The sequence below is a fragment of the Microtus oregoni genome, unplaced genomic scaffold, assembly GCF_018167655.1.
Source record: "Microtus oregoni isolate MIOR12 unplaced genomic scaffold, Mior012 000026F_ref0000081, whole genome shotgun sequence".
Taxonomy (NCBI): Eukaryota; Metazoa; Chordata; class Mammalia; order Rodentia; family Cricetidae; genus Microtus; species Microtus oregoni.
In genome coordinates, this window is record NW_024543085.1 from 28,528,234 (window position 1) to 28,550,845 (window position 22,612).

The window sequence follows — 22,612 nt, forward strand, 5'->3', positions numbered from 1 at the left end:
ATTTGCCATATTTGCCCACTATAATAGTTTTCATAATTTATAGGGTTCAGTATTGCTTCTAGAATCTTCCTTGAATATGAAGTATCCCAACACCCATAGATTTCCCTCCTCATCAGTACCTCCCACATACAAAATACATATTGCAGCATATTCTAAGTCTCTGAAACTCATTACATGCAGTGTTCTAGATTTCACTTTTCCCGCACATTTAATGTGGACACAGAAGGAAAAAAGCCAAGAGGTGTTTATTGTGCGATTCTAATAGATATTTGTGCAACCTTGAGTTAGATCCAGTCTCCATGGTTATTGCAACTGCCCAGTTTAAACAAAAAGCAGCAACCTTTCTAGAAATTTTGTTCATTAAACACCAAAGTAAAGCACTGATGATTCATGTTATACTTTTAAAATATTTTAAAACTAGACATAACCTTACGGACCAACCCTTTTATAAAATAATTTGATTGTGAGGAAGGAGATAGCTGGGATATAGTTCTTTCGATGAATGATCTACAACCTCTGTAGAACTCCAAATGCAGAGAAGAGTGCAAAGTAAGAATTCCTCAGTCAATAGAAATGCGGGAAGTTTAAAATGGGAAACAGATGATGCTTTTCCCGTTTCCAGCAGACACAGAACTTACAGGGGAGTTAAGGCTCAGGTCTCTGGGGTGACGTCAGTGGCTTTCACATAGGTTTGCTTTATTTTCATTTGCTTCTTTTCTTTTGTTCTTTTGTTTATCTTCGAAGCAGCTTTTCCCAGGCTCCACTGCACCTCAGGATCTTCTCATCCATGATCCACTTCTTCTCAGGTTCTTTCTCATCCTTATGCTGAGACTGCACCCTCCTAACCCTGCACCTGTCAGCTCCTGACCCTGTGAGTGTGTCCGCTCCTGACCCCGTGTGAGTGTGTCCACTCCTGACCCTGTGAGTGTGTCAACTCCTGACCCTGTGAGTGTGTCCGCTCCTGACCCTGTGAGTGTGTCAGCTCCTGACCCTGTGAGTGTGTCCGCTCCTGACCCCGTGTGAGTGTGTCAGCTCCTGACCCTGTGAGTGTGTCCGCTCCTGACCCCGTGTGAGTGTGTCCACTCCTGACCCTGTGAGTGTGTCAACTCCTGACCCTGTGAGTGTGTCCGCTCCTGACCCTGTGAGTGTGTCAGCTCCTGACCCTGTGAGTGTGTCCGCTCCTGACCCCGTGTGAGTGTGTCAGCTCCTGACCCTGTGAGTGTGTCCGCTCCTGACCCCGTGTGAGTGTGTCAGCTCCTGACCCTGTGAGTGTGTCCGCTCCTGACCCCGTGTGAGTGTGTCAGCTCCTGACCCTGTGAGTGTGTCCGCTCCTGACCCCGTGTGAGTGTGTCCACTCCTGACCCTGTGAGTGTGTCAACTCCTGACCCTGTGAGTGTGTCCGCTCCTGACCCTGTGAGTGTGTCAGCTCCTGACCCTGTGAGTGTGTCCGCTCCTGAACCCGTGTGAGTGTGTCAGCTCCTGACCTTATGCGTGTATCAGCTCCAAGTTCTCTTCCACTCCTGCCCAGTTCTTATCTACATTTTATTTACCTTCTCTGTTGAGTCAGAACTTCTTGGCTTTATTCGTAGGCCCTGTCACCATGTTCACCGGGCAAGAGAACTTCCACACATTTGAGTAAGTGCTACAGGAACCAGGCACATTAAATGTAGGTAGTAGTGTCCTCTTCGTGTCAGGGAGTTTTATTTATTAAATTTTTGAAAAATACCCATCCAAGTTCCCACTCCCTCCCCTTCTTCCATTCCCTCCACACACTCTCCCCCCTCATCCAGTCCTCAGAGAGAGTAAAGCACATTGCTTTGTGAAAGGTCCAAGACCCTCCCTACTATGTCTAGGCTGAGCAAGGTATACAAACAAAGAGAATAGAGAATAGGATCCCAAAAAGCCAGTACAAACAGTAGGGATGAATCCTGGTGTCACTGCCAGTGGCCCCCCAGTCTGTCCAGCCATGCAACTGTCAACCACATTCAGAGGATCTAGTTCCTTCCCAGTCAGGCTGGAGTTGTTGAGCTCCTATTAGCTCAGATAAACTTTTTTAGTGGGTGAACACATCATGAGCTTGACCTCTTTGCTCATATTCTCATTCCTTCCACTCTTCAACTGGACTTTGGAAGCTCAGTCTAGTACTTCCATGTGGGTCTCTGCCTCCATTTCCATCAGTTGCTGGATGAAGGTTCTACGGTGATTTTTAAGATAATCATCAGTCTGACTACAGGACAAGTCAAAAACTAGCCCTGAATCTCTGGGATGAAGCCGACTTGATCGTGGTGGATTTTTTTTTTTTTTTTGATGTGTTCTTGGATTCAGTTTCCCAGTATCTTATTGAATGTTTTTGCATCCATGTTAATGAATGAGACTGGACTGTAATTCTCTTTCTTGGTTAAGTCTTTGTGTGGTTTTGGTAACAGGGTAACTGTAGCTTCATAAAAAGTGTTTGACAATGTCTCTTCTGTTTCTTTTATGTGAAACACTTTGAGGAATATATTAGCTCTTCTGGGAAGTTCTGGTAGAATGCTACACTAAAACCATCCAGCCCTGGGTTTTTTTTTGTTTTTTGTTTTTTGTTTTTTTTTTTTGGTTGGGAGATTTTTGATGACAGCTTCTATTTCCTTGCAGTTTATAGGTCTATTTAAATTGCTCACCCGGTCTTTATTTAATTTTGGCATATGGTATCTATCTAAAATATTGTACATTTCTTTTAAATTTTCCAAATTTGTGAAGTATAGGTTTTTGTAGTATGAACTAATGATTCTCTGATTTTCCTCAGGGTTTGTTGTTATGTCCCCCTTTTCAATTCTGATTTTGTTAATTTGGATGTTCTCTCTCTGCCTTTTGATTAGTTTGGATAAGGGTTTTTCTATCTTGTTGATTTTCTCAAAGAACCAGCTCTTTGTTTCATTGATTCTTTGTATTGTTTTCTGTGTTTCTATTTTGTTGATTTCAGCCCTCACTTTGATTATTTCCTGTCTTCTAATACTCCTGCGTGAGTCTGCTATTTTTTTGGTTCTAGAGCTTTCAGGTGGGCTGTTAAGTCTCTAATGTGAGCTTTCTCTGTTTTCTTTATGTGGGCACTTAGTGCTATGAACTTTCCTCTTAGCACTGCTTTCATAGTGTCCCATAGGCTTGGATAGTTGTGCCTCCATTTTCGTTGAATTCAAGGAAGTCTTTAATTTCTTTCTTTATTTCTTCCTTGACCCAGGGGTGGTTCAGTAGTTTACTGTTCAATTTCTATGAGTTTGTAGACTTTCTAAGAGTAGTATTGTTGTTAAATTCTAACTTTAATCCCTGGTGATCTGATAAGACAGAGGGAGTTACTCCATTTTTTTTTTTATATCTGTGGAGGTTTGCTTTGTTACTGAGTATATGATCAACTTTAGAAAAGGTTCCATGAGGTGCTGAGAAGAAGGTATATTCTTTTGTGTTTAGGTAGAATGTTCTATAGATGTTTGTTAAGTTCATTTGATTCATGACATCTGTTAGTTCTCTTACTTCTATGTTAAGTTTCTGTCTGGTCGACCTATCCATTGACAAGAGTGGAGTGTTGAAGTCTCCTACTATTAGTGTGTGGGGTTTGAGATGCAGTTTAAGTTTTAATAATGTTTCTTTTACATATGTGGATGTTCTTGTATTAGGGGCATACATGTTCAGGATTGAGATTGCATCTTGACGAAATGTTCCCATTAGGAGTATAAAGTGTCCTTCTCCATCTCTTCTGACTGATTTTAGTTTGAAATCATTTGTTAGATATAAGGTTAGCTACACCTGCTTGTTTCTTAGGTCCATTTGATTGGAAAACCTTCTCCAAACTCTTTACTCTGAGGTTGAGCTGTGTTTCTTATATACAGCAAAAGGCTGGATCCTGTTTTCATATCTATTCTCTTAGCCTATATCATTTTATAGGTGAATTGAGTCCATTGATATTAAGTAGTATTAATGACCAGTGGTTGTTAATTTCAGTTATTTTTCAGTAGTAGTGTTTGTGTGTTTCCCTTCTTTGAGTTATGCTGGTGAAGGGTTATCATATGCCTGTGTTTTTGTGCGTGCAGTTAGCTTTCTTGGGTTAGGATTTTCCTTCTAGTACTTTCTGTAAGGCTGGATTTGTAGATATGTATTGTTTAAATCTGTTTTTGTTTGGGTTTGCATCCATGGTCTCTTAGTTTCTACAGTACCTCTATCCAGGACCTTCTGGCTTTCATGGTTTCCACTGAGAAGTCAGGAGTAATTCTGATAGGTTTACCTTTATATGTTACTTGACCTTTTTTCTTTGCAACTCTTAATAGCCTTTCTTTATTCTGTATGTTTTGTGTTTTGATTATTATATGGTGAGGGGATTTTTTTTTTTGATCCAGTCTATTTGGTGTTCTGTAAGTTTCTTGTACCTTCATAGGGATATCCTTATTTTGGTTAGGAAAGTTTTCTTTTATGATTCTGTTGAACATATTTTCTGTGACTTTGAGCTGAAGTTCTTCTTCTTCTTTTACCCCTATTATTCTTAGGTTTGATCTTTTTATGGTGTCCCAGATTTCCCAGGTGTTTTATGTTAAGAATTTGTTGGATTTAATGTTTTCTTTGACAAATGAGTCTATTTCCTCTATAGTATCTTCAGCGTCTGAGATTCTTTCTTCTATCTCTTGTATTCTGTTGGTTATACTTGTCTCTGTAGTTCCTGCTCATCTACCCAGATTTTCCATATCCATAATTTCCTCTGTTTGTATTCTCTTTATTACCTCTATTTCAGTCTTCAAGTCTTGAACTCTTTGCTCCACCTGTTTCATTGTTTTTTCTTGGTTTTCTTTGGGGGATTTATTAATTTCTTCCAATTTTTTGTTTGTCTTCTCCATTTTTTAAGGGAGTTTTTAATTTCCTCTTTAAAGGTCTCCATCATTATCATAAAGTTACGTTTAAAGTCGTTTTATTCTACTTTTTCTGAATTAGGATGATCAAATCTTCCTGTTGTTTGAGCACTGGGTTCTAGTTACCATGTTGCTTTTTAGGTTCTTGGAAGAATTCTTGCATTGCTGCCTATCCATCTCTACCTTCAAATGAGGCCATCAGTGTCTTTGTGTCTTCATCCAGTCTTTGCAGTGGCTGTCTGAGTGTTTGGGAATTTTTCTTGGTCTGCTCTGAACTGTCAAGGTCTGTCTCAGAAAGCCTCTGAGGTCTCTATAAGCCTGCTCTCTTGGTTTATTCTCTTGGTGCTCTCTCTTAATCCCCTCAGTGTTGTAGCAAGCTCTTGGTCCCCTTGGTATTATAGTAAGCTCTCCGCTCTTAGGTAGAGTGCGGCTAGTAGGGGGTCCAATAGATGGATTTGGGTTTTTGGGGAGCCTTGCCGCAGGAAACTTTCTGCTGGCTGGCTAGAAAAGCCTAAGGAGTTGGGGAATGAGCCCGGGGTTTTATCCCACTGTGGAGGTCCTAGAGAGTGGGGTGTACCACTTTGTAGCTGTTCACTCACCTCTTTAGTCCCCTCAGTATTGGAGCATCAGGGAGGTTTAAAGGTGACCTTTCTCTTGCATAATCTTTGAACCATGGATGGATTTGATCTTGTCATCTTTGTATCCATCATTCCCTCTGTGACTTCGCCTGCTTCTGACAGGATGGTTAAAGCATCTGGCAGTCCATACTTGGCTCCAGACTTAGGTTTATCACTACAAAACTCACCCAGATGCTGCATCTCTTCCTTTAGTTGCGCCAAAGCTTTGTGAGTGCCAACAGCAAACATGCATGCATCCCAGTCCTTATCACCCATGGTTACGCTAATCCCAATGATGTAGCACATGATACAGGCAAGCAGATCAGTCAACATAAAAAAAAAACTAGATAATAACTCTTCCAACTGTTCTAAAAGTAAGCAAAAATATCAACACTTGTTATTGGGTCTTTATTTTTGCTAGAAGAAGTATATGATTTATTTTCACAACCCTCAAGGTCTTCATCGTCATACTGCTCCTTCTCACTATCTTCCTCCTTAGTGTCTCCATCTTCAGAGTTTCCTCCTTGGTTTTTATCCTGCCCTTCTAACTCCACAGAGCTCTCATCTTCATCATCTTCAGTGATGATCCCTTGCTATGGAGACTCTGTAACGGACTCTTCCATGCCACTCTGAAGCTCAACAACATCACACTCTACCATGTCTTCCTCATCCTCGAAATCATCAAACTGACTTCAAGGGACATTCCCGAACACCACAAGGACAGCACAGAAGGCACAGGAGGCTTTAATTTCCCCTTACTAATAAGCTTCACTGGGGCTGCAACCTGGCCTGGGGTCTCCTAAGACTGTTCCAGAACAGCTAGGGCTAGGTAAAGAAACCATGACTCAAAGCCAAACAACAAACAGCCCTAACCACAACACAACAAAATTTATACACATCAAGATTGCCTCTATGCTGCAACGACCTGTAGTTTTTGAGGCTCCCAGTGTTGCATGTCTATTACACTAGAACAGAAGAACTTGACTGCTGTGGAAATCATGAGTTTCCTTTTTGTCTCCAATGGCTATTTTCTTACTGCATTGTTTTGCTTTTTCTAGAATGTTGCATAAATGGAATCACGAATATGTAAACGGTTAAAGCTGTGTGTTAATTTCTTTTTTCCGTATTGGGACAAAAGCAATGTGAGAAAGAAAGGTTGACTTGGGCTTACGGGTTGAAGGTGCAGCCTGCCATGGCAGCCTTGAAGTATGAAGCAGTGGCCACATTGCGTCTGTGGTCAGAAGCAGAGAGAGATGCACGCTGGTGCTCAAATCACTTTCTCCCAGCCGATGGAATGGCGTCACTCACATTTAGAGAGGATCTTCCTGCTTCAAAGTACCTAGAGTAGAAACTCACTCACAGGCATGCCCAGAAGTCTGTTTCCATACTGATCCTAGAGTCCATAAAATTAATAATCACAATTAATCACCACGACTGGCTTTTTTTTCCCCACACGGGATCTTTAAATTTCCTTCATGTATTTTGTGATTTGATAGCTGATTTTTTTTAATCCCTGAATAATATCTCAGACTATGGATGTACCTGAGCTTGTTTATCCCTTCACCTGTTGAAGGGCGTCTTGGCTGATTCAAGTTGTTGACAACTATGCATTAAGTTGCTCCCATCACTTGTGTATAGGTTTCTGTGTGAACAGAAGCTTCAGATAAACACCCAAGGGTGTGATTCCTAGGTAGCATGAAAATATGTCTAGACTTGCGTGAGACTGACAAACTTGCAAAAGATTTAATACAAAGTGATTAAACTGGCTTACATTCCCCCAAGCAATGAATGATAGTTCTTATTACTCCAGGCTTCCCTGTTCACAAACACAAAAAGATCCCAACCTATGTCCTTTGTAGAGGCAACTTTTCCATAAGAAGAGGTAGTGGTTGTGCCACAGGTCGCCAGATTCACTATCTCCAGGGCTCGAGGGACACCAGTTCACAAGGAACAGCAGGAGCTGTGCTATTTTCACAATATAGGAAGAATGTGTACAGCGCATCCAAGAAGATCCTTAGAGTTCTCATCCACAAGCAGTGGTTCTGTGAGACAGAACAGGGTCTCCACGGAACATATGTAACATGAGTCCCAAGATTTTCTTGGGGACACAGCAATCACAAGAGGTTAACCAGCGTTGGAGTTATGCATATGTGACATAGTAGAGAAACAGGGGACTTAGCAGCCTGTCATCTGCTAATATTTAACTGCTGAGATTCGACTCACTGAGCTAGAAGCTATCATCCCAGGGCTCCAGGTACGATGGTGGAAACCTACCCATAAGTCATCACTGTCTATGCACGCATGCGCGAACAAAGGTACACATATTGGCTTTGGAACTGAGGACACAAATCTGGCTAGCAAAAGGGGAAAAGTTGAGTGACAATTTCAACCATAGACTCTGCATCCAAGGAACCGGGCCAATCAACCCGAGGGACCATAATTACTTTTTCGGGCTTATGCTAAATGACTACAAACAAGTTTTATTTAGATGGATCTGAGAGAGGGAACGAATTCCCCTGTGCTTCTGAGGCTATTGTGGAGGAGAAGATGGTGGGAGGTAGAGGAAGAAGCCCAGCAGTCGGGCAGCCCTAGGCAGAGAGAGACCGAGACGTCCTCATAACCAGAGCAGCTGCATCATTTGGAGAGAAGACAGAACGCATTTTCTGGACACAGAGGAATGCAAGCGATTGATGGGTCAACACGGCTGGCTGGGCTGGTGATTTTGTAATTACGAAGCAGATTTTTTAGACAGAATGGTTCCCCCAACTGTGTAATTAAGAGGATCATTAAGGAATGTTGTCGGGCTGTGCATCACCCCAGGGCTAGTGCTACCACATGGTCACAATAGAGAGATGCAGTCAGGCTTCATCAGAAGGCCACTGCTAATTAATTGAAACAAATATTTGCCATAGCGAATCCTATCGGTGATAGATTTGTAGCAGTTGAAGGCTGAGGGAGTTTTAATAGAGGGGTATGATCCCTGGTGAAGGCGAGACGAAATGGGTGTGGGGCTCAGGTTCGAAGGAGACCACGGGCGGGCGAGTGAAAATGAGACGGCCGCTGTCCAGTTTTAGTTGCACCCAACTCGGTAGCACTGCTTAGGATCTTGTTTTGCCTGGCATATCTCCTCTCAGATGGGCGTGGATAAACTAGAAAAGTTCTGGGAACCGGAAAGAAAGGGTGATTTGAGTCAGAAAATAACACCAAAGAGGGAGGTGGAGAGAGAAAGAATTTAGCACAGGCTAAAGTTTGCATGTTATATTCATAAAAGACTTTCAGAATTTTGAGTGGTTTTCATGCTTTGTTCCAGAACAAAAGCTAGCCATCCCTACCTCTTCTGAACACAAAGAAGACGCAGACCTCGACACAGAAGGAGGAATTTTCAGCACAGATGCTGATACTCTACATTCTAAAAGGAGCAGAGATTACACGGATATTTGATCTAATTCTTTCCAACGTTTTAGAGCTGCAGAGAAGCCGTAAGAGCCAGCTTGTAAGGGGCCTCCCATTCCATACTTTTCCTTAAGTTTGCCAAGTGTCTTTGAAAACTGCAGGCCTAGTGCAACCAAAATTCAGCACTAGGCTTAAAGACCGCTCCCCGAGGAAAGGAAGCAGGATCCTCAGAGGTGCCCCACCTGAGTGTGCGTTGTCTTACCTGGTTAACAAATTCAGTCCACATCAGCTCAGCTAACCGTGTTATCATGGCATAGATAAAAAATGGCAGAGCTGAGGCAATGCCCCTCATTGTTGCCTGTGCTTCACAAGGCCTCCCAGTGTGCAGGTGGGGGACCTGGGAGCAGACACATCCCTCAATCTCAGGGCCGAATGATGAAGCATTTCTTCCCAGAAGGCATTTGCCTCTGCAGCTGGTGGCAATGCAGGAAGGCTCGTCACCGGTAGCAGACAGAGACCAACAACAGCCCCAGGGCTCTTAAAAGCCGTATTCTCCCAGCTGCACCCTCCATGGTTATGGTTATGGCACCTTCCAAACAACTTCCTGCCTTGCCTTTTTATTCAATTTTCTGTATTAAAGTCGCTTTTACATTCAAGCAAAGACATATGCATTATACTATAGAATGAGCAATTCACATAAACAAGAAATCAAGAGACATCAGAAAAGTGTCTCCTTTGACTAAGCTCTGGCAGAAGCTGCAGAGTCTCGGAGTTATGACTATTCTTCATCCAAGGAGAATTTTTGGCAAGACTGGACAGAACTTTCTTTAAGCATACTAGTGTCCATTGCAAACAAAGGTGTCATTTGTACTTAAAATGTAGCTAGTAAGACTGAGGAATTGATTTTTAATATATTTTGTCTCGGGGCCTGGAGAGAGGGCACAGTGAGCACAAGCACTTTCTTTGGAGGCATGGAGCCTGAGTTCAAACCCCTAGTTCCAGCACTGGGAGCACAGATAGGTAGATCCTGGGCATTCACCAACCAGCCAGCCTCGCTGAAGAAGCAAGCTTCTGGTTCAGTGAGAGACCCCGTCACAAGGCAATAAAGCAGAGCGCAGTGAAGGGGGACGTTCACTGCCCTCCTCTGGCTCCCATGTGCATATCCATGGCATGGACTTATACACTCACATATTTGCAGGACACACATGAGCACGCACATGCGCGCGTGCACACACACACACACACACACTGGTGACAGACAGAGATGAGCGATATTCTGTTCCATTTCAACCAACTTAAGTTTAAATATCTACATGTAGCTGATAGCTATTACAGTGAGTAAGTTTAGAGGAAAACTTTGCCCTTAAAAACATGTGGGGAATTAAAGAGAAATTTAGTAAATGGAAAAGGAGCCGGTACTTTTCCTCATCAGTCACCTCTCACTTCTGTTCCAGATGATGGGAAACGCCCCCTCACCCGTGTGTTGCACATACAAAGATGTATGAATTTGTGTGCATGCAGCTGTGTGCACCCATCGAGGCCAAAGGTGAACTTCGGGTGTTGCTTCCCTGTTGCTGTCCACTTGGTTTTCAGAGTCAGGGTCTTACACAGGAACCGCAATTGGACTGAACTGGTTGGGCAAGGGATTTGCCTGTCTCTGCCTTCCCAATGCTGGATTAAAAGCACATCTTACTCTTCTTACTGTTTCACTTGGCTTTTACGATGCTGGGGATTGAACCTAGGATGTCACACTTTACAAGAGAAGTGTTTTACCACTGTGCTTTACCCCAGCCCTGTTTGTGGTTGTCTTATGTTGTATTTTGAAACAGGGTCTCACTAAGTTGCCCAGCCTGGCCTTGAACTTGTGCCCCTCCTAGCCCAGCCTCTCTAGTAGACGGAATCACAGGCCTGAGCCTCCAGGCTTGTGGAGATCTCAATTTTGTAGCAGTAGACAGAATGTCTGTGATGTAAAAAGAAAGGCACATTCTGTGGTTTGTGCTTTGTCCCTGTGCTGGCTGATCTATGTCACCTTGACACAGGCTAGAGTCATCTGAAAGGAGGGAACCTCTATAAGATCCAGCTCTAGGGCCTTTCTTAATTAGTGATTAGGGGAGAGCCTAGCCCATGGTGGGTGGTGCTATCGCTGGGCTCTTGGTCCTGGTTTCTATAAGAAAGCAGGCTGAGCAAGCCACGAGGAGCAAGCCAGTTAGCAGTACCCTTCCTTGGCCTCTGCATCAGCTCCTGCCTTCTGGTTCCTGCCCTGCTTGAGTGCCTGTCCTGCCTTCCTTCAGTGATGGCCAATGTTGTGAAAGTGTAAGCCAAATAAACCTTTTCCTCCCCAGCTTGCTTTGGTCATGGTGTTTCATCACAGCAATAATAACCCTAAGTAAGATAGTCCCCAAAGGTTTGTGTGCTGAAGTCTTGGTCCTCCAGGCAGCGATATTGAGTGGTAGGCCTTTAATAGGTAAGGTCTGGTAGAAGGCTCTTAGGTCTCTGGAGGTATATACTTGGAAAGGACTGAGTTAAGTCTTGTAGGATACCTGGGTTATTTCTCAAGGGAGTTTTGTTAGAATAAGCATAGCTGCTTCCCAGCTTCTTCGGCTGCCTGTCTGGTGATATGGTCTCTTCTGCCCTTCATACTCCTACCATGTGGCACCAGCTACTGTGACATAACTTAGCTCGGGCTGTCACCAAAGTCAGGGTAATACTTTATAGACTGTTAGCCACCAAAAGCTGTGAGCTGGGTAAACCTCATTTCTTTGTACTCAAACACAAAGAACAGCCTCAGGTACTTTGTTATAGTAACAGAATATACACTCAAAAACCCCGCTTTGGTGGAAAGCCAAGGATAATAAAGACTCCATGTAAAGAAGCCTGGGGACTTCCTCTGGGTGCCTTGCAACATTTCAACAAGATCTTAAGAATCCTGAAAAATGTCAAGTTCATCTCATACAGATGGAAACAGAACTTGAAATGGAAATTTACTATCTTGGTGACCTGGTGAACAAAACAAGAACAGCCATTTTGGTTGCCAGCCACTTTAATAAACCAGTGTCCTTTTCAGGGGTGATAATGAACTGTGTGCACTGGCCTGAGAGTTTCTGAAAAGATCCCTATGACTTGACACATATGTGTCAGGATGTTAAAACTCGCCTCTGAACCAGTCATCCCTACGCTAATACTTCATCCAAAACAACAACATTACATAAGTAGGAAAGAAAGACACACATTTCTATACATATACATACACTCTCTGAATACTTAATTCATATTTATGACTACTATAGAAACTGGAAAAATACACAGTGACTATCCCTTAGTGATAGTTACATTAGTTTCCTACTTTAGTTTTCGCTTTAATAAACATGACTTTTATGGTTGAGAAAGCCTTTTTTTGCAGTGTGCTAGGGATACAGCCCAGTTATTTACCCAGGCTAAGTAAACACTTTACTATTTAGCTATATCCTCAGCCTTTGGTTTTAGGTGACAGGGTTTCTCTAAGTGGCTCAGCTGCCCATGAATTTGCAATCCTCCTGCCTCCATCCTTGAGTACAAGAATTTCAAATGAACCCCACCACCATATCTGTATAAGAAATCCATGGTTGTAAACAACAATATCTCATTTATTTAGTGATTAGGCAGCTTTTACATACTAGACCCTGTAGTTTTTCCCTTCCTGTCGTGGATCTACACACTCTGGTCTTTCCTCTGGTGAATGGGAGGTCGAGAGAGCATGGCAGTTCACATATCTCTTTGGTTTTCTGTGTTTGTTTCTCCGAAGAGGAACCCAAGCTGAGGGAGGCTTGCTCAAGTGAATGGCAATGAGCAAGAAAGAGGTGGCCCAACCAAGGAAATCTGGGAAGACACTGGTTATCAATCTTTTCAAATGACCAAGAGCAGATCGCCCTGCATAGCAATTGGCTCCTGTCAGAATGCAGCTTCACGGGCAGCTGGCGGAAAGAGCAGTCACCTCCTGGGCTAACAGCCTGTGGAAGTTCCTTGGCATCTTGACCGTATTCAGAGGGAAATAAATCCCGGCATGCACTCGCTGCAGCTATGCAGGATGGTGCCCTCACGAGAGCCTTCAAACGTCAAGGCAAATGCCCAGCTCTCAAACAACCTCATTTCTAACCGCAGGCACGCGATTCTAGGCTCCTCGCTTCCCTGAGGTGACTTTAGGTTGAAGCCGACATCCTTCACATTTTGAAAGGAATTGCTGATAGAATTGGGTTTTTTGAAAACAGGTTCTGTAAGAACGTAACTCAGAACTAAGCAGTGGCTTCTGAGGTGTTGAGAGAGCCCTTCACCTAGCCGAGCTGACTCTTCCTCTAGATGCAGCACTGGTGGAGAGTGGCATGTGCTGCAGTGATGTGCTATTCCTGTTGAGAGCATGCTCTGCAGGCAGGACACGAAGCACCACGTTATACATCTCTCAGCTTGCCACATCCTGTTATGTTGTAGCCCATCAGCCTAATCCATGATAGAGGCGAATACAACCTGGGGTGACACGTGGCACTTTGTGATGCATCGGAGCATTTAAATCTACATCAGCAAAATTGCGCACATTGGCTTGGACACTGGATGCTTGGTATTCAGAGAGTGTGATCTCATGTGCAGGAACTGGTAGCTGAGGGCAAGCATGTAGTGGAGTGACTGCCTTGGTGTCTCTGAGAGTTCATCCTCTGCACTGAATTATTAGTCCTTTGCCAAAAACTCTACCATCACTGTGTTCTTGCAAGGATCTGACAAATGAAAATATTCCCGATTTTGAGGATCAGGATGTCCCTCCAACATACTGTAGGATGGGTCATGTCCTCAGAATATGTTAAAGTGATTAGGGATGGGGAGATGGCTCAGTCAGCAAGTTGCGTGCTTCTCACATAAGCACAAGGACCTAAGGTTGATCCCCAGAACCCATGTAAAACTCTGGGCACAGGGTGTATACCAATAGTCCCAGACCTGGGGAGTCAGAGACAAGGGGATCTCGGTGACTTGCTAGTCAGTCATTCTGGTCAAATCAGTGAGCTCCAGCTTCAGGTCTCAAAAACTAATGTGGAGATTCATAGAGGAGGATGCCTGATGTTGACATCTGGCCTCTTCGTGCATGCATGCATGTCCATGTACACCCATACTCATGTACACAAGCACATACAGGCACACACACACACACACACACACACACACAAGCAGATGATAAAATATAAGACTGGATTAATATCTGTTGCTTCAACTCAACTCAGAGTAATGCCAAGTGACTTAATGTTTGAACTTAGACCCTTACCAACACTCCTTTAGTCAATGGATCTATATCTGAGGCCACCGGAGAGCCGTGCTGAAGAATGAATGACCCGAGGCCCTAAGCCAACTTTCTACCATAATTTAACACTCCCCTCCTCCAATTGTTTTCTCCAAGACTGACAGTTATGAGAAAGTTCATGTTCTCCAAGCTGAACAACTCACAGCGTTCAGCCCCCGTTCTGGGGTGGGGCTCAAAGTATCAGTTTCAAGTGGGTTGGGAACTCTGGTTAGTTCTTCTTAAGGAAAGAGGATTCCTGAGAGTCAGGCTTTCAGAACCCAAAACCTCCCTCTCTCGAGACGCATGCTGCTGTATTGCTTTTAAAAGTTCCACTTGGATGTGTCCAACCCTTGAAAGGTAGAAGCAGGGTGGAAAACTCACAGCCATTTGTGGACTACATGGTGAGATCAAGGCCAGCTTGAGTTACACAGTGAACCGCTATCCGAAGAAACCAAGGGCTTGGGATGTAGCTCGGGAGAAAAGCACTTGCCTGGTATGTGAAGGGCCGTGGGTTCCAGTCCCAGACTCACAGCATTCAGCTTCTGAGTGCTGGGGTTACCAGCATGTGCTTTTCAGAAATAATTACAAATTTTGGGAAAAGCCAGTGAAATTCAGGGTTCTACCTCACTGCTTTCTATTTGCCCTCTGCTCACGTAATTCCGGTTCCTGGTTCTACCATTCCCTTGAAGTTATTTTCATCAAGATCAAGTTTGAATTCTTGATTGCGAATGCTTATCCGAATTACATTTGTATTCTTTCCAGCACTGGCATTGACTCTGGCCTTGAAATGCTCTTTCTGACTTTCTCCAACCATGCATTTTAATTTTACAAATTCACATTGGTTTCCTTAAAATTATTTGAGTATTTCAACGAACCAGAGATGTTATTAATCAATGGAGTCATCACCAAAAGTAGCTGCTCTTAGCAAGCTTCCCTTATTAAAGCTCTTTTCCTCAAAAAAAAAATCACTCTCTGTTATAAAAAAACCTTTACTTGTTTGTGATACAGACAATTAATAGAGAAATGTGAACTTAAATTTCTGGATTCAGAAAGCTTTATTGTCTATGGCCATGCCACCCTGAATGTGCCCACGCATGTCTGAAATCCTTTATTATGGAAAGCATAAGAAAAAGAAAAGCTCTTCGCTATCTGAGGCATCTTTTAAAAATGATTATGTGGAGGCTGGCAATTGAGGAAAAACACCTGAGTTTGACCTCTGACATCCACATATGTACACACTAACAAGTACACACACACACACACACACATACATACACACACATATCCATACACATATACACATACACACACAAATAAATATAATAAAAACGTGAAACTGTACAATAAATCTGAACGTAATTTCAAAAGCATTCACTCTACAGAGGCTATTTTAACTTAGAAGGACTAAACTTGGGTTTCTTTACTTTAAAAGATATAAAACAAGAGCCCTATTGACATTTTAAAAAGCGATTCTTCTTTAAAGAGCAGTTTCTAAGAAGCCCTTTAAAACTAAAGTGTACAGAACCGTCCGGAGATTAGAATTGTAGGCTTTTGTTTAGGCACAGTAAACCCTATACTTCACCAGATCTTTCTTCCTCTACCTCTTGATTCGTGTTAGCTGTGCTGTTGTTTTTATAGCAATGTGTACTTTGAATATATCGTAGACTCCACACTCAGGTGAGCTTTACACTCGCTCTCAGTCCTTTATTTGGCAATGGCCATTCCTAAGCTCTTGATTTTGATTTATCTTAGTGTGGAATTGTGTTTGCCTCCTCAGCGGGGCTCACGGGTCTCCACTCTTTGATGTCACTGTGCGCTGAAACAGCTGTCTGAGGCTCTGCTCCCAGGCTCGCCACATGACGCCATAGTCATAGTTACCTTTCTCCTACAGCTCTATGTTTCTTCTTTAGTCTTCTAGCATTGAATGCTGTCGTAGAATGTTTGAAATAGCTTTAGCTGCTCTTCCTAACTGGATGAAAAATCTTGGAGCCCAGTTGTTGGGAGGCAGCAGCAAGTGGATCTCTGTGAGTTCAAGCCAGGCTGGTCTACAGAGCAAGTTCTAAGCCACCCAAAGGTGCATAGTGACACTATTTCAAAAACAAAAACAAAAACAAAGCAAACAAATAACAAAAAAAATGACTTACCTATGTGCCTGTAATTTAACTCATTTACCTCGACTACATGTTCTTGATACTAAGTGATCTGAACAACTGGGAGAATACACACACACACATCCATATACACACACACACACACATATATATATATATACATATATATATATATATATATATATATATATATATATATATATATATATATGTATATAATGCCTGGCACAGAACCCAGTATGGTGCCACCTAAAAATCCTGTTCTGAAGGGGAAATCCATTCCACAGACTGTTTTTCTCAATGAGGTTTTATGGGCATATGGCCACATTAGTTCATTTATATACAATGTGTGTCTCCCTTTCTTCCTCAATGGAAGAACTGAGAATTGTTGACAGTGATCACCTGCCTATCAACCCTAAAATCTTTGCTCCCTTTTTTTTTCTAGAAAATATTCATCAATCCTATCCCCAACCATGTCTTATAGGCTCAGAAAAGTTGCCTATGAAAAATCCCTTTATGTCTAATAGCCTGTTTTCTGTAAAAGTGCCTCTATAACACATCGAGACACATGTCCACCACCTATAATCACTTGATTAGAAGTTCATGTGCATCCCATAATTTCCTTGTTACATGGTAGTATCTTTCACAGTTGAGCTTACATTGTTTACAGAGGCCCATCCACACTTAAGCAGGAGGATGCTTCAACTTAAAACTATCTACATTCAGAAAGTGTTCCTGTTACTTGTATAGCAGTCAGATGGGCCATGCCTAAAATAGTCCCAATCAATATCAACCACAGTATGGTTTTGGTTCTGTGTAATAGAGGTAGGGGGCACGCTTGCCAATACACGTCTGTAATCCCGGCGCCATGAAGGCAAAGGCAGGCAGGTATCCGCGAGTTTGAGGCCTGCTTGTTGTACTTAGTGAGTATCCGGCAAAGCATTACTACACAGTGAGACTCTGTGTCAGAAAAAATAAGAAAAGGTGGACGTGAAATTGTTTTTTATTTGAGTAAAGCCTTAGGAAATAAGATACGCCTCCTAAAGGTTATTTGGAAAGAGTCTGTGTTGTAAGAACGGTGCTACCGCCCTTGTTACTGCTGCTGCTGCTGCTCTTGACTGCTGCCGCCGCCATTGCTGCTGCTGCTGCCGCCGCCATTGCTGCTGCTGCTGCTCTTGACTGCTGCCGCCGCCATTGCTGCTGCTGCTGCCGTTGCTGCTGCCATTGCTTCTGCTGTTGCTGCTGCTGCCACCGTTGCTACTGCTGCTGCTGCTGCTGCTGCTGCCGCCACCATTGGCGCTGCTGCTATGACTTTGAAATGTACTTGAGCTGGACTCAGTCCCTCCTCTTGGGAACTGGGCTGCTCCTTGCACCCGGCACACCTGTGGAGATCATTTCCGGCTCTGGGAATCGCCATCTACATTCACTATCTCTCATGCACCAATTTGTGGGGAGTGATGAGGGTGGGGAGATAGGAGAGAGGATTAATAGTCCGCTTTCCATGTCCTGGGAGTGTGGAGAATAGATATTTAACACAGAGGGAGATAAGGGATGCCCACGCCTTCTGTGTGCTTGTACATGGGAGATACTATCAATTTTGATATCTACTTGCCTTAGGTCAGTAAAAATTAGAGGCTGAAATTGTATTTAGCTCTGTGTTATCTACTCTTTGCAACCTAGTGGTTGGCTGGTTAGCACAAAATATATCTTGATGTAGAGAGATATTTGCAATTTACATAAGAAGCCCAAATGCAGACTGGTCAGTTTCTTCTTCCATGAGCAACACAGTAATTATAAGCTTCCTAACATATAATACAACTTCAGCATCAATACACCAAGCCATGGACATGTTTCTTAACCTGTTTCCTGGTCCAGGTGATGGAATGATATATCAACATTTATCTCCCTCTGCCTATGCACCTCCTTTGGTCATCTTCTATTCTTACAAGCATAGAAGACACACATCATTCATTTTTCTTCTTTGCTGAGGAAATTGAGGGATAGAGAGTTCAAATCTGAATAAGAGGCAAACCTGGACTTAGGCAACTTGGCTCCAAAGCTTGCACTGATGGATAGAAGTTAATTTCCATGTGTTTTATATAAAGGAAGTCTTCACCAAATTGGAACCCTATATTGATGATCATGATGGAAATGACAAAAACAACAAAAAGCTGTGATTTAGAAAAGGTCAAATAAAAAATCCCCAGAATGATTTCTGTCACCAGCAAACAATCCTCCTGCAGGAGAGAACTTGCATCGATGAGTTAAAACTGATGTCCTTGTGTCTAAGTTCCAATGGAATACAGTTCTATATTTGACTTCATGTAGAATCCTAGAAGGCTAGAGTATAGCATTAAGGAGAGAAAGCTCCGGGGTGCCTGTGGGAGTCTAGAATAGATAACGGGTGGGAAGACCCACGCTAATTGTAGGCGATATCATTTGATGGAGAGAATAAAAAGTGAACTGAGCCCCAGCAGTCATTGCTCTCTTCTTCCTGATCGAGGGTGCAAAGTAACCATTCATACTGTCGCTGCCATGCTCTCCTGACATAAGGACTTCCTCTCAAACTGTGCACCAAAGCAACCACCCCTTCCATACTTAGCTTTGATGAGGAATTTGGTAGAAATAAGGAGGAGAGTAACTAACGCAATGACCATCCTGTGCTCACAATGGCTGCCATGTGGAAATCAGAAACTGTTATTTTCTTTGTTTTGATTTTTCTGAGACAGGGTTTCTCAATGTAGCTTTGGAGACTGTCCTGGAACTAGTTATGTAGATCAGGCTGGCCTTGAACTCACAGAGATCCTCCTGTCTCTGCTGAGATTAAAGGCCTGTGTCACCACTGTGCGATGGAAACTAGTTTCCATTTTAATTAATTAAATAATAATAAGTATATAAGTTAAGTTCAGAATAAGTCTGAAAATCAACTCATGAAACAGAGAAAAACAAATTGATTAACTTTAGTATAGAATTTGAGGGATTTTTTTATTTCATATTATATATTAGTTTTCTTTTTAATTTTTATTATTTTTTACTTAAAATATTTTTCCATAAAATATATTTGGATCATTGTAGATGAGACGCTGCTTGTTCATTTCCCAGCCGCCCAGACTCGAAATAATCACGCAGAAACTATATTAACTAAAACACTGCTTGACCTTTTAACTCAGGCTTCTTATTAATTAACTCTTACATCTTAAATTAACCCATTCCTATTATTTTGTATTTTACCACAAAGCTCATGGTTTACCAGTAAGGTTCCCACAGAGGTCAGAAGGTATTGGATCCCTTGGAACTGGAGTTACAGGTGGTTGTGAATCATCTTGTAGATGCTTGAAATAGAACCTGGGTCCTCTGCAAGAACAGCAGATGCTCTTAAACACTGAGCCATCTCTCCAACCTCCGGAGTATTTTACCTTCAAGTACTGTTTCTAACACTATCCATGTGTCCCTTTCTAGTTCCTTGCTACAGGACCCAAGAGCCTGGTGATTGTGGATGCCAATGGACCTGGATATTAGATAATAACATCTGACCAGTCAGTTTCCAGAAAGGCCCGTCGAGCCTAGTAGAGACTTGACAGAGGATGCCATCACCCGTATTCTTGATGACTAGAGCTGGCAAAATCAGGCCCAGGAGGGGCATAGATCCATAGAGAAGTCCTCTTCAGGCTTGCAGAGATTTGAGTTGGTATGTGGAAGAGCTGGCTGTGGTGCTATACCCTGAGTACCTTCCTGTGGACGCTGAGTCAAAGCGGTCTGTCTCATGATGTGACACTGAGCCCACTTGTCTTAGATGCTGTTCTATGGCTGCAAAGAGAAACCATGATCAATGCAAGCTTATTTTTTTAAAAAAACCATTTAATTGGGGGCTCGCTTCCAGTTTCAGAGATTTAGTCTTTTTTCATCATGGCATGAAGCAAGCGTGCATGGCACTGGAGCAGTAGCTGAGAGCTCTATCCTAATCCCCAGGCTGAGAGAGAGAGAGACTCTGGGCTTGACATGGGCTTTTGAAACCTCAAGGCACACCCCTATTGACATACCCCCTTCGATAAGGCAACATCTCTTTTTTTTCTTTTTTTTTTTCTGTTTTGGTTTGTTTTGTTTGAGACAGAGTTTCTCTGTAGACCAGGCTGACCTCGAACTCAAAGACCCACTTGTCTCTGCCTCCCAAGTGTGAGGATTAAAGGTGTTTACCACCACCACACAGCGAGGCAACATCTTTTAATCCTTCTAATCCTTCCAAATAGTTCCACTCCCTGGTGACTCAGTATCCAAATATATGAGCATATGGGTGTCATTCTTATTCAAACACCACACCACTAGAAGCCAAACCTCCAGATTCTCAATGAGTCTGGCGAGCTCTCCATTGTTGGCGAATCAGAGCTCAATAGAACACTAGTCTCCCTACAATTAAACAGATAATTAAGAAATAAGAACATATTGTTCCAATATAAATTGATAACTACTGGTTGGTAATGGTAGCATCAGGAATAAATTGAGCAGCAATGTGCAGAGGAGGTTATTGCTATTATAAAAATAAGGATCTGTCTCTGCAACCAATCAATTCCGCAGATATATACCAACAATCAAACTGTTAAAAATGACTCCTATAAATTACCCCAGCACTCTGTCTAATGGTGCCAGAAGCAGCTGTGACACAATTTAGGACCCATATAACCATACGTCGAGAGCACTTTTTCATCCTGATGTTTTGCATTCCCTTTCAAGCAGTCGTAGAAGAGCCTTCAGCATTGTTTAGTGCGCCCCTGTGAAGCTAGAGTGTATTTCACTCCAGGGGTTAGCAGAGCCACTTTGGCGGACGGTACCCAGGAATATACACATCTGGTGTGGAAAGAATGATCCCTTTCCCTCTCTCACGTCAGCTTCAAGGTTGAGCTAGCCCTAATTCTTTCTTCAGCCCTTGGACATAAAAGGAAGTTGCCCTTCTTTTTGGGCTATAGTGCTTCTTCCCAACAAGTGTAGAAAAGATCTCCCAAGGACTAGTTATAATCTTATTTCGTTCTTATCGCACAGCCATGTCGATGAAATCAGGGTGACCGAGCACCTTTTCTTCACTGAAGATGTCAGTCTGTCCATTTTGTCTGTTAATACCTAATCACGAAGCCATGCCTGGATCTGGTGGTGGCCTTTTTTGTCCTTTGCATAACTATATCGGGGGGTGGGGGGGAGTAGTCAAATGCTTACTGAACTGAAAGCAATTTTCCCAGCTGGGAGTCCTGACACAATAGGAATCCATCCTAAATTATCTAAACATCATTCTAAAGAACAGTTTGTCTAGCAAGCTTAGAAAGTACCCAAACAGAGAGATGGTTTGCTCCAGACACAGTCAACACAAGAGCAAAAGCATCAGCAGTAGCCGCTGTACTTGTCCTGCATGTTAAGCTCTTTCCTCAGCACGCAGGAGGCTACAGAGATAAACGGGCACAGTCCCATCTTCAAATAATGTATAGGAAGCACTGACGATTTCAAATTCCTGACAAAGTACATAGACATTCCATCAGCAGCCGATGAATCAGGCCTAAGCGATGACTAGTCTCATGGACCAGGGTTTGCTGCTAACTATATATTACTAATTGAATGTCTGCCAAGTTGATTTATTTTATCTAATTACGAAATAGAGAGCTATCAGATTAGGAAAAATTTACTTTAAAATTTCAGGTAATTTAAGTCTAAAAAAAACAGAAAAGAGTCAAAGGGTCCAAGGAGAACACACATGTTAATTTGTTGAAGAACAAATACAGAGATCTGCCCTGTGTTGAAACAGGCTAGCATGAGGCAGTGACACACCCTCTGGCCTCTTCCTCCTTCTCTGGAGAATCAGGCATGCTCCGGTTTACTTTGCCAGCAGCTGTGTCCTGTGGGTTTCCCAATGAGTCAGAAGCCACCTCTACCCAGACCTGTAATCTACAGCTTGTAAATGAATTCTCAAATTTAATTCATTAAAAACTCACTTTCTTTCTTTTTCCTCTTTTATTGAAAATAGTTTTTTTCCCTCACTTAAGAGATTCTGATCACCATTTCCCTGCCTACTCCACTCCTCCTAGGCCCTCCGCGCTTTCTCTTTCATCCAGATCTACCTTTCTGTCTCTCTTTAGAATATAAACGGGCTTCTAAGGGATAATAATAAAATTAAGATAAAGTAAAAACTAATACATCAGAATAGCATGAAACAAACAAATGAAAGAATAAAGAACCCAAGAAAAGGCACAAGAAACAGATATACATATAGAAATTCACTTTTTTGCACACCAGAAATCCTATAAAAACATTAAACCGGAAGCCATAATATATACACAAAGAACT

The 22,612-nt window shown here is 42.6% G+C and overlaps 1 pseudogene; it reads right to left on the bottom strand.

Moving 5' to 3' along the window:
• Positions 1-1,485: 1,485 nt before the first annotated feature.
• Positions 1,486-5,794, bottom strand: LOC121463289 (annotated as a pseudogene).
• Positions 5,795-22,612: the final 16,818 nt, after the last annotated feature.